The sequence below is a fragment of the Mesoplodon bidens genome (assembly GCF_964165515.1).
Source record: "Mesoplodon bidens genome assembly, chromosome: 10".
NCBI lineage: Eukaryota > Metazoa > Chordata > Mammalia > Artiodactyla > Ziphiidae > Mesoplodon > Mesoplodon bidens.
Genome location: NC_138172.1, coordinates 45,170,575 through 45,183,947, shown reverse-complemented (window position 1 = coordinate 45,183,947; position 13,373 = coordinate 45,170,575). Strand labels below are relative to the sequence as shown.

General features: G+C 42.1%; 1 protein-coding gene across 2 annotated transcripts in view; it reads right to left on the bottom strand.

Moving 5' to 3' along the window:
* The window catches only part of CTNNB1 (catenin beta 1), a 40,984-nt gene extending 29,783 nt beyond the window's left edge, over positions 1–11,201 (bottom strand). For both annotated transcript variants that reach the window (XM_081246829.1, XM_081246830.1), the window contains exon 1: positions 11,066–11,201. The gene's annotated coding sequence lies outside the window, so the exon portion shown is untranslated. The remainder of the gene's footprint in view (positions 1–11,065) is intronic.
* Between the last annotated feature and the right edge of the window lie 2,172 nt (positions 11,202–13,373).

The window sequence follows — 13,373 nt, the reverse complement described above, 5'->3', positions numbered from 1 at the left end:
GGGGTAAAAAATCTATTATGTTAGACAGTGATGAGGCCTAAGGAAAAACATAAAGCGAGATAGGAGATAGGAAGTTGGGGAAGAATTGCACTTTTACTGAGTTTGCAAAGCCTACTGTTTCTAACTCCAAAGCATTCCTCCAATCTAGCTGCTCTGTGCCTAGTGCTACCACCCTAACCTAAGCCACCACCATCTGTCACCTGGATGATTGCCGTAGTTATTTTACTGGTTTCCCCTTTCTTTCTTATCTCCTTTCAGTTTTATTTCTATGAAGAGTGAGAGGAGGAAAGTAGTAGGTGATAAAGAGAGTAGTCCAAACACATAGGAGTTTGTGCTCATACAGAATGAGACGGTTAAGCCCCTGGAGGTTTTCAAACAGAGAAGTTATATGATCTATTGCTTTAAAAGGATTATTCTGGCCACTGTGTCGAGCATACGTTTAAGGGGAACAAAGGTGTAAGCAGGAAGACCAGTTAGAAGAACTTTGCAGTAATCCAGGCAAAAGATTAGGACAGCAAGGCTATGAAATGGTATGGTAAGAAATGGCTAGATTTTGGACATATTTTAGACGGAGAGCAGACACAATTCTCAGACAGGGTTTGGATATGGGGTGCGATAAAGACAGTCAAGAACAGCAAGGTTTTAAGTGTGAGTAACTGGAAAGACAGAGTTCCATTTAGGACAGACTAAGAGAAGCAGCTTTAAGAGAAATTGGGAGCTCAGTTTTAGATATTACATATGAGAATGCTTCTGAGACATCCAAAATGTTGGGGGAAAAGTTGGCTATCAGGATCCATAGTTCAGGGGAGAAATCCAGGCTAGGGATATAAATCTGGAAGCCTTGAGCAAATAGATTAAATACCATGTTTAAAGCTATGAGACTGGAGTGTATTTAGACAATGAAAAAGGAGAGGTCCAAGGACTACATTTTCAGCCACTACAACATAGAGGTCAGAGATGACAGAAAAAGCAAGGAAGACTAAGGAGGAACCACCAGTGAGGTAGAAAGAAAACCTGCTAGCAGATGCGGTGGCCTAGAAGCCAAGGGGAACTTGTGTCTCAAGCAACTGTACCAAATGCTACTGAGAGGTTAAGTGAGATGAGGACTAGAGATTTATAACATGGTGGTCACTGGTAGGGGCTGAAAAGAAAAGGGGAGAGAGTGTATCCAAGCAATTGTTTCAAGGTGTCTTGTTCGAAAGAGAAGCAGACTGGGTGGATGAAAGGGGAAACAGGAAGAAAAGATTTTTTTGTTTTAAATGGGACAAATAATATCATGTCTGTATGCTCATAGAAGGAAAAACCAATGATGCAAGAGAAAGGAGAATGACAGGGTCGTATTCTTGAGAGCAAGAGGGAATGGGATCTAGTATAGAAATGAGCTGGTTGTCCTTATCTCTGAACACTACAGTTTGTCCATGATGACAGAGGAGAAGGTAAAGGGCACAGTCACAGATGTGGGAGCATACAGGAATTCTTCCAATTATTCAATATGCTTTGTGAAATAGAAAGCAAGGGAAATAGATGAAAGCAAGGATGGGGGAGGGGGTTTGGGGAGGTTTGAGGAGAGAGGAAAATGATAGTCATAAAGAGGGGTGAACTAAGAGACCAAGGACCACTGGACATGAAATCAAGAGAGGGACAAGGTTGTTGAGAGAGTATATAAGGAAGTGATTATGATTCAACATGAAATTTCAGTTGGGTAGAAGTGAGGGTGAGGGATACTGAAAAGCTTAGAAAGACAGTGTAAGTTTCAGTGGGGCTGAAAAGCTGTTTGAATTGAAGTATTGGGGTGGTTGAATCAGATGGAAAAATAAAATCATTGGAGGAGAGGACATCAAGGAACTAAGAAGTCAGAAGAGCGGAAGCATCCTCTACATCAGCGTTACTCAAAGTACCAGACCACAACACCCTAAGGAGCTTGTGCCAGATTATATAAACATACTGCTTCCTTCATCAAAAAAGTTTTGGTACCAAAAAAAGTCAGCTGAACTAAACACTGAACTTAGCGATACAGGTGAGTTACATTTTGGCACAAACCCCTTACTGCAATTCATACTGTAACAAACAGTTCACGGACCAGGTGACATTCTGAGTAGCACTGCTCCACATGGATACTGATATCACCAAGAACCAAGAATTATGACAGAAATAGAGACGACAGTGAGCCAGGAGATAATGGTATTCAAGGAAGCAGGGGAATGACCCAGGAAAGTTGGTAGATGACTGAAATAAGGAGGGGTAGTGGGTGGTATAATTTGATGGCATGAGAGTCAAAGCTTAAAGTTTTGGAAAAGAATGGTCAAGGAGTGATAATGAGGAACAAAGAAGACATCTACCCTACCTCTTGGTCCACCAATAAAAGGTGTGCAAGAAGAGGAAACATCTACCACTTCAGAGAGTTTCAAAGTTAGTAGGATTATCAGTGGAGAGGCTAGGTTACAGCTGGAGCAAGAAAGAGAAGAAAACATTCCCAGAACAGACAGACAATAAAAAGGATTTGCTAAGGACTATGAGTTCCAGAAGGCACAATGAATGGACTTCAGGAGATGATAAAATGTGAAAAATGGAGACCAAAAACAGCAATGGGATTCAAATCTGGAGGGATACGGGTAATACCTACAGAAGAGTGAGGCATAACTAAAGAAACAAAGTCCTACAAAAGGCATGTGTTAGGACTGGCCTCTAACCAGAATATAATGCTTACTCCTTTATAAAGATGGACCCTCCATCCATGCAGATTGATGATAAGAAGGTGAAGGAGTTCCTGCTTATTTAGCTTCTGAGGGGGAAAAGGGGACTAGTTTGACGAGCAAAGAGACGGTTAAACAGTCTTCTAACCTAGCACTTTCTAGAGAAATGTAATATGATCTGGGGTGTAACGGCAATAAGGAGAAACCTAAGGCTCTTTGGCATATAGTCAGGGCATTCTTCAAGCATGATTCAAGAATGTAAGTATTCCTACAAAAAAGATCCAGTTTTAGTATTTTAACTATCATTACTTTGCCTTATGAGTGACTCCCAGATTTCTAATCTGTTAAACTTTCTAGCCTCTTTTCATTCTACGGGGAATAGACTGGGTGGCACTCTGACTCAGGACCTAGGAAAAATGACAGCAGAATTAAGGCAGGAAACAGTGACCTATAGAGGACAACTATCAGATATGAGTTTCACCTTGTAAATGGATCACAGAGGACATTCATAACTAAAAGTTACAACGATATAAACCTCACTCATATCTCATGTGGCTTTTCCAAAATATCAAATTAAAAAATAATAAAATAATTTAAAAACTTTAAGTAAAATAACTTTAAGCAAAGTACCAGAAAGACTAATAAGAATCTATCTAAAGAGTACCATGTCAGCATACTATGTTTCCTATATAACATTTATGTAGTGTCTACTTTTGTATCTAAATGAACTGTTGGGTATAAAGTAATGTTTGACATTGCTACATTCTTTCAGTCGCTCAGGAGAGATTTTAAGTGTCTACCTCAGCACTTTCTATACAATAGAATGGAACTCCACCAGGAAACCTCCATAGTTAGTTGGATTGAAAAATATTTCCAAGAAACCCTTGTTCCTCCCTTACACATGGGTCATTCATCTGGTATATAGAAGACTTCAAAGACAGACTCACTCCCTATACCCTTACCCCCAAACCACTTAATTATACTTTAAAGTGGGGGGGCAGCTTTTACAACTCCCCCCCGAGAAACAAATTACAATCTTTAAGATCATCTTCAAAATGCATTCCCGAGAAAGTCTGCAGTAAATCTAACTTCTCACAATTTTATATGGATAATGTACAATAGAGTGTGCGTACATAAATATCACAATTATTTCAGCTATCATAAAACCTTGTTAATAAAAGAAACTTATTAACTAACCCTTTAACATGTGCACATCTTTTTCTTCCAAGTCAGCTACCAGCATTTAAAATAAGATTTATCACAGCTATCGTTTGTATGCCATGAGGACTGATGAACTTCAAAGAACTGAAACAGGTTAAAAATATCTCCCTCACCCCCAATTTTTTAACTAATTGTTTAACACACCTGTTACATCAGTTATAAGGAAAATATCAGTCCAGCAACATGTAAGTTATGAAATCACAAGTAAAACCATGGGAATATTAGTGAAGAAATTAATAGATGGAAAGAAACAGGGGAGCAAACTGGCACTGCATGAAGCAGTTTCAAACCAGCATCATCCAGCTATTCATACTTTTCAAACTGTTTTTTTTTGGGGGGGGGGGGTGCGGGGGAGGCCTTTTCAACAAGTTCAAAAGAAATCAGAGGCAGGAAATTTCTGGACTATCACAAGAGAAACTTTACAGCGGCTCTGTAAAGTTATATGGGGATTGCGGAACAGGCCAAGGGGTGAACACCTTGGGATGAATGTTTTGTTAAAATTCCACTTAACAGTTTGGCTTGCATTCTATACCATATCATATACAAACAATTGCAGTCTACAGCACTATTTTCAGATTTTTTTTAAAACCAATGTTAGCCTATGTTTTGCGTTTTCAGTCCAGACATAGTTTGCCATTTAAACATGTAGTCAGAAAACTAAATACCCAACTTTTCAAACTCTGGAAATGAAAAACCTTGCCCTAGCAGCAAAAGATTTAACCAGTATCTACTTAATTGCCTGCATAAATTTATTCTGACCAAATAGCAGTAAGCCATTAATTTAAATAAAACTAATATTCAATTAATATTTCATTACCTAAACTTTGCTTTTCAGTTTTAAATCTAGTCTGATAATAGTTTATCACAGAAATGCAGACTTCGGCTGAAAACCAGGACATGAGTTAACGCCATCAATAAAATTTCAGGCTGACATGATTGTGTACACACAGCCAGAACTTGTCCAGCATTTTAGGTACCTTCAAAGATTAAGTTTTGAGACCTCATTTAAGAAAACATTTTTTAAAACTATACTTAAGATTATCAAGTAATAAGTTATTTCTCCTCCTTTTCCTTGACCCAACCCATCTTAATTCCTAAACTTATAAGTGTACATTTCCCAGATTTCACAAAGTTAGTAATATGAACCTGTTTTAAGTTCCTAATCTATAATCAATTGATACAAGGCATTTTTCAAGTGCCAAACATGAACCTAATAGTTTAACAAATCTTACTTTCTAAGTTATACATATATATACTTATGTATACATAGATACAGATGCATACATACCCACAGAATCGTATTACCAAAAACTGTACTCTAAATGGACTACTGCAGATGTCACAAACTGGCAGATCCTGCCAACAGGTGTATTTAATTTGTGTTAAACAGTGTCTCAAAACACGAATTTCATTCACCAATGTGTGCAAATCATGGCATGCACATTAATCCAGATTTCCTGCTTCTCTTAAGGGAAAAAAAATTCAGATGATGTGGAAACATGAACTACTTTCCCACACAATGGCTGGAGCTGAAGACTGGCTTAGATAGGACATGTGTTCCCCAATTTGTCGTAGTTCACAGGGTCCCAGTTAGCCCATACCTGCCTGGCGCTGGAGACACTGAGTAGTTATTCCCACTGTGATGCAAGATCAATCGTATATGGTTTGTGACAGCAATCTTACTTTAGTCATTTATCTTGAATGTCAAATTGTTGCATGCTATATAAATGAAGACAAGCAGCCAATTTCAAGGGATAAATTAGGCTCCCAACAGGCAGAATTTTTTTTTTTTAAGTAAGATGTACATAGTTTTCAGGAGAACTTTCAAATCTACTCTCATAAAAATCTTGGAAAACTGGAATATAAGCTCTTTGACCTAGAGACAGTAAATGATGCAAATACTAGTTATGGACTTAGACATTACTTATTCCACATATGAGGCTTTATGAGGGATCACAACCCATTCTGAAATAACCATTTATATTAAACAGCTGAGGCAATCTTGCCTCATGTTTTTAAAAAGGTATAACAGGGACTTCCCTGGTGGCGCAGTGGTTAAGAATTCACCTGCTAATGCAGGGGACATGAGTTCAAGCCCTGTTCCAGGAAGATCCCACATGCCACGGAGCAACTAAGCCTGTGTGCCACAACTACTGAGCCTGTGCTCTAGAGCCTGCGAGCCACAACTACTGAGCCCGCGAGCCTAGAGCCTGTGCTCTGCAACAAGAGAAGCCACCACAATGAGAAGCCCGCTCATCCAACGAAGAGTAGCCCCCGCTCGCCACAACTAGAGAAAGCCCACGTGCAGAAATGAAGACCCAACAAAGCCAAAAATAAATAAGTTAAATAATTTTTTAAATCTATTAATAAAAAGGTATAATAATAATACATTTCTTAAATAGTCAAAAATCATTATCAATGTTTCCACAAAAATATACTAAATTCCAAGAGCAAAATGGAGCAGTAAGTGATACGGTCATTTTTCCCTCCCTACTCAATCAACTTTTAAATTTCATTTCAAGCACCTATTTATGGAAAATATACAAAGTTAAAATTTTTTTTTCTAAACTGAGAATTTCCCATAAAATGACCATTTGACTTCTAAAAGCTATTTTTTTTTTTTTAACGATTGCTTTTATTTATTTTTGGCTGCACTGGGTCTTCATTGCTGCGCGCGGGCTTTCTCTATTTGCAGCGAGCGGGGGCTACTCTTCATTGCGGTGCACGGGTTTCTCAATGCGGTGGCTTCTCTTGTTGCGGAGCACGGGCTCTAGGGCATGCGGGCTCAGTAGTTGTGGCTCGCGGGCTCTAGAGCGCAGGCTCACTAGTTGTGGCACACGGGCTTAATTATTCTGCGGCATGTGGGATCTTCCTGGACCAGGGCTCGAACCCGTGTCCCCTGCATTGGCAGGCGGATTCTTAACCACTGTGCCACCAGGGAAGTCCCTAAAAGTTATTTTCAATGGGCTTTCTTCCTGTTACTAATCAGAATCTGATTTAAAACAAGTATTTTCATAAAATAATGATACTAATAGAAGCAGCAAGAACTTTTAACATAGGAGTGTGGAGAAAGGTTTTTACTGAAAATTTTAAAGGTCAAAATACTGGTATTGTGCATCACAGCACTATACAAATGTATACGCTATACAAATACCTATAGTCACTAGGCATTGTGCTCTAGAGTTCACGTAAGTTGACTCAACTAGCTTTGATATCCAGTTCTTAACACAGACATAATATTCCTTGAAAATATAACCAAGTTGAAGACTTACTCATGTTTTACTGTATAAGAGATTTTAGACAAATTGACAATTCACTTCTTTGTTAACTTCTGAGAATTTTAGTTTCTATAATTCATTAATATGGCTAGACATGAGGATCATTTACCCCAAAATTATACTGGGTTTTTGGTTTATAATTATGATATATTTAAGCAGAACTTCCTATTTTAAGTAACAAATAAAATTTAACCCCTCATTTAACTTTAACCTTTCTCCTGCAAATAATGGTTGAGATGACATGTTCTCAAGCCGATCTTTTAATTAGCAGTAATAATATAAATAAGCTATTCTAGAATTCAAAAGGTTCCTTGACTGATGCTTTCCCATCAAAACTGTTTGTAAATATATTCCACACAAACTTGATAGGGAAAAAAATACCACTAGCATTATATTATATCCACTGGAGGGCACTCAATGTGACCGAAGCATCCAATAACATGCCCTAACTCTCTTCTCACTCAACTGCATCAAGTTTGAGGGAGACTTTGGGGATGGGGAATCTCTCTTAAAAGAAGAGATGCCCACAATTAACAAACTTACAAAGATAGTTAAACTCTAAAAAGGGTTCCTAATGTGACTGACTTTCTCTATTAAGAGCTTCTTTTTCCTTAGGGAGAAAGCAGATTAAATACATACTTCAAGGATACAGGCAGGGTTCAGGCCTCAACAGAAGTATCTAGATTTCAAACCTGGTCAAGCTCAGACTTGCCTAAAACACAAAAGCAGCATTCTTAAGTAAACAGAGGAAATAAAGAACTTTCTCCAGAGTTTAAGTGATGAAAAACTACACAAGTTAACTCCTACTCATTGTCAAGCAATACAAATCATATATTTTCCCTTCGTGAAACTTAAGTACTCATTTTAGCCTATTACTCTATCACACCACAATTAGAAAGGTATTACATAAACAATAGTCTGTTAAAGAATGAGAACTGATTCTGCAACTCGGTATCCTCTCAATGAGGGTACAAGAGGCAACAGCTACATGCTCTGGACTAATCAGCAAGCAGTAGCTCCTAGTCTATGTTTTACTATTTACTTTTATGGTATAAAAATGTTTTTAGTCAAGGTGTTTCAACTAAAGATACCATATTCCCAGCAAAAAGAGAGCTACAAGAATACAACTAAGTTAACACAACTAATGTTTTCACAACCAATGTCACATGTCAACATGTAGCACGAAAGAGTTGCCAATACGTTTTATTAGAAGTTTGTCCTGCTCTAAATGCATTCATCCCTTCTGCCCTGGGTTGGCAATCAAGCACGCTTCCAACCAAGCTCAAAGTACAAACTTAAAATTTACCACCTCCTCCTCTACAATTATTATCAGCAACTAGTAAACCATAAAAGAGAAATGAAAGCTTATTATAACTGGACAGATGTATATTGTTTCATTTCAATAACAACAAAGTTTCATTTGGCTGAAGATACTACATATACTACATTTCTGTGGTTTTAAGTTCACTGCTACTTATAACTATAAAAGACTGAGATTCAAACTTTCGAATTCTCCATGTTCCTAGTTTCAACAATACTTACGCTCCTCTTTCCACCCCTCCCAACAATAAAAAAGGATATCTGCAGATAGTTTTCCTAAGGACCAAATCTCAAAACACCCTTAGAGAAATATGCCTACTTCAACTTTTCCCTTTCCCATTTGGGGAGGTGGAGGAGGGAAGTGTCTATGAAAACAAAAATACACTTCATTTATATGTATAATTTTTATTCTCTTCATCACTAGTAACAGTAGGAAGCTCAATTCAGTTTCACTTTTAATATGGGAATCTACATTTTTCTCCATAATTACCTTGGTAAAGGAAACAGACAACATTTCAAAAGAAAGAAAACTCTTGAACACTTACTGACAATTGAACACTGCTAAATGTTTTTTTTTTTTAGCCCCCCCTTTTTTTTTAATTGGTTTTTCCTGAAAGCGATTTTAAATGACTGCTCTAGCCTCTGGAAGAATCTCAGGCCTAGAACTCCACAAGGGCTCTAAGTTACATACTATACTAAACTTTCTAGTACAGTTTTTTAATTTCCCCCTCAAGGACTTCAGACTTGAATAGTCTCAGCATTCCTTTAATCCTATAGAATAATCTTCTGGATGTTTTTCAAGTTACTGTTGCAATCACTTTAGGGCCTTGTACATGGCCTTCAGAACAAAGACTAGGTCAAAGTAATGAATACTGGGCACAACTTAATCAAATTTTGTGAAAGGATATTCTCAAACCTTAATGGCACTTTTTTTTTTAACCCAGAGATTTGTGGGTTTAAATGTAAAAGTAAAATAAATGTAGCAGCCACCTTAGTTCAGATGGGGGGGGGGAGCCTCCCAAGTAGAAGTTTATGTCACTAATTTAAGCAGATACTAAACAGCAGCATTATATAAATAACATTTCAAGCTATGTCCAATATTTCTTAGGACGAAGACAAGTTAACAAGAAGATAGCTGAAGGTACTGAATGTACACCAAGGGACAATAATGAAATGGCTTCCCAAGTTCCAGACAAAATACTTTATAACTTAGCGATCTAAAAAACAGCAGCCCAGACTTTATCAAAGGCTAGCCGTCTCTTCAAGTTGCTGTCTAGTCTAAGCCACCACTATTCACGACACAAAGCTCTCGTTTCACTAAAACCACTCCTCGATTTCCTTCTGCCGACCTCTGCATACCAGCAGGCCAGTCTCCCTTCATTCACCACTCACAAACTCGGGGGGGAGGGGAGACCACAGATGTCTGGAAGATACAAAGTAGGAGACAATGCTCCCTCCAACAGGGAACAGAAAACGAAGGAAACAACTACATCCGACTGCCAAAGCTTTCAAGTTTAGCGGATTCAGAAGCGGGCTGTAAGAACTGAACTTCGAAAGTCTCTGTTCCAAGTCCTCTCCCCAGACAAAACACGGAACTAAGTTGCAACGCCTGAATTTCCTTCGGGCAATTTCGTAGCGAGGGAAAAATTCACCCCGCTGGAAAGTGTTCTCAAAATCAAGTTTAGCTGCCATGAAACTATCTGAATAAAGAATTTCCACAAACAAAATTCTCGAAGCAGTCAGAGTCTGAATCCCATGGGTCACTTGATAAGAGCCAGTAAGCCAGTCGCCCTCGCCCTTATTTTTCCCAGGACCTCCCTTGCACGCCGCTTTCACCCACCTGCACCGTACAAGAAAATATACGTGCAAGATATGGATTTTTATCTGTGCAAACCCTCCTGGCGCATCGCACCGTCTGCAATAATAGTTTGGATCCTCTAAGGTTTAAAGTTGCTTCGATTTAAACAAGCGCACTCACGCCGGCAGGGCATTAAAAAAAAAATACTAACGAGCCTCTTAACAATCCGTCCTTAAGCACGAAAGGGGGAACCTGGAGATGGGACCTCGGGTGGCGTCCCAGGCCCAGCGCCCGCACCCCAACTCCCCGCGGAGGCCGGGAAGGCGGAGTCCCCCGTCCCCACCCCGCCCCCCACCCCGGCGCATCCCGAAGCGCAGGGTCCCTCCCCCAAACTCAGCCGCGGCCGGAGCCCCGGACAGAAACCACAGCACTCCCCCCCACACCCCGCCGGCCATCCGAGCTCCAGGACGCGCCCTCGCGGCGCCCCCTCCCCGAAAGCGGTGCCCCCCGGGCCCCCGAAGAGCGGCGCGACCGGAACCGGGCCAGGCCGCCGCCCTCCGCCCCCCGAGCGCGGCCCGCCTCCGCCGCCTCCCCGGCGTCCCCAGCCCGCAACCCCCGCTCCCCACCCGGGGCCTCCGGGCTGCGCTGGGCCCGGTTCCCAGCCGCCGCCGGGACCGCGCGCCCGCGACGAAGTTTGGCTCCGAAGCGGGAGTGGGAGCAGCCCCAGAAGGGTAAGGAAAGGAGCGCCCAAGCACCTCAGGGGAACAGGCTCCTCCCGCCGCGGTAGTCCGACCGTCCTCGGCCTGCAGTGGCGGCTCGACGGGGAACGGAGCTGCTCCTCGGACCTTCCTCGGTCTCCGCCTCCCCTCGCTCTCCGCTCCCGGGGCCGGGCTAACGCAGCTGCCACAGACCGAGAGGCTTAAAATGGCGCCGCACAAGGAGCTCTTATAAGTCGCGCCAGAGCTTCTGTATCCTGCCGCCAGCGGCGCAGCGCGAAGCGTTCCGCCGCGCGAGGACAAGGGGCGGGGCGCGGGGGGCGGTGGAAAGTAGTCCCCGCGCCGCTGAGCAGCCCGCCGCCGTCCGCCCGCCCGGGGCAGGGGCGGGGCGCACGCGTCCTCTCCGGACGCTGTCCGGGGTAGAGGCTGGCGGCTGCCCTGCCGTGCGGGACCGGAGAGCGGCCCGCTAGGGCGCCGTGGTCCGAGTCGGGGAGGCCGAGGGCCCCCGCGAGCCGGGGTAGGCTGGGGGGAGGACGACGCTGGTACTCTCCACTGTCCCGAGCCCGACGTCCCCGCCTCGCGCGTGCCCCGGGCCGTGAGAGCGGACGCGGGGCTGGCCGCGCGCTGCCCGCTGCTCGCGGGAGGCGGCATCAGGACCCAGGCCCTCCGGGGCCGAGCGGGCCAGGCGGCACAGGTCCCGGGAGGGCGGAAGTTCGGGGCCGGGGCCGCGCCGGCGGCGCGGGGAATGAGGTCGGGGCCCGCCCGCTCCGGGCGCTGCTGGGCGCCGCCGCCGCCCGGCTCCCGGTCAGGGGACCCCGGCGCGTTCGTGCTTCCGCCGTAGTTGCGGTCTGGGCCCCAGGCTGTCTGCAAGACTTGGCTCGCAGGCGAGCCAAGAGCCCCAGAGCCCCCCCACGGTCCGGATCGTGGATTCCGCATCCCTACCGGCTGTTCACCCCGAATCTGGAAATGAAGTACCCGGCCGAGCCGCCGGTTCTCCCCACTCCCGAAGGCTGTGAACTCGCGTTAGGATAGGCGCCTAGCCCGCAATTCAACAAGTCCTGATGAGTCCCTACTGTGAACAAATGACTGATAGAAATGGACTAGCTCTAGAGCCCTGCCAACTAGGTTAATTCTTACAGATTCCATTTTCATGTGGTTCCACTTTGTTACTAAGTATCAATAGATTTTTGTGGTGGTGGCGAGGATTTTTCTTTGGAGGAGGTGCATTTATAGGGTATCACTTATTTGAGAAATCCAAGTATGTTGTTTATGGAAAGAGCTATCGATTAGGCAGCTTCTAATTTTTAAAAACTCATTTTCTATTCTTCAAAAACATTTTCGAATTCGTCTTAACAGGTTGAAGTTGGTTCTTCATTTACCTTGGAAATGTCTCCATTGTAATCCAGCAGGATTGGCATTTGTCAAAGCTGAAACAGTTATGATCGATTCTCTAGTCTGTTGTTGTATGCTTATTTTTCCTCCAAAACAATGGAGAGAGTACAAAAAGCAACAAAGTTATCTTGAGGCTTTTATCTCTGTAATTAATGCATGCAAACAATAGGTCTTTATGCATAGGTACAGGCAGGAAACCTTCTTACTCATTCACTCATGGAGTAGGTTATGTAGTTTTACGCATAGCTATGCTTCAAGGGCAATATGTTCTTTAAATAATTCAATTTTTTCCCCTATCTTAAAGATATTTTATTATATACCGTGGTAATGTTAACTGCTGTCTATCACCATAGCTAATACGTGGGGCCCTGCAGTGGGAAAGTCCACAGACTAAGATGATGTTCAGTGAGATCCATTGTCTACAATGACTTTCTCATTTGTGTCTTTGCTAGTAGTTCTGTAGAATTAAGAGTAGAGGATGGTTGCAGTTAACCATCTGGTCATAATTTGAACAGATCGAAAGGAAAAAGATACTTCATCAAAGCAGTGTTTCTAATATAAACTCAAAAGTGTAAATGGCATTTTTTCAGGTACTGATCCCCAATTTTAATGTTTATATACAGAGTTAAAGAATATGCAGTTGATTTGATTAAAGTCATATATTTAAAATAAGATGACTAATATCAAAGTAATTTTTTAACAGACGTTTCGTTTTTCTATGTTCAGTTTTGGTTTTGTTTTGCTGAATAAGGCACACTATTAAAACTGGTTAAGAAATATCTGCACCATTAGAACATCTAAAGGATAAAAACTCTTCTATGTTTGTATTTCTCTATTTAGATGCCAAGATAATTGAAGCATTTTTCTATGATTTAGATATCTTAATCTAAATTTATAATTAATATTTAAAATCTCTAGTTAATACTTTAAGCAAACACATGTTAGTAAAGGAAAT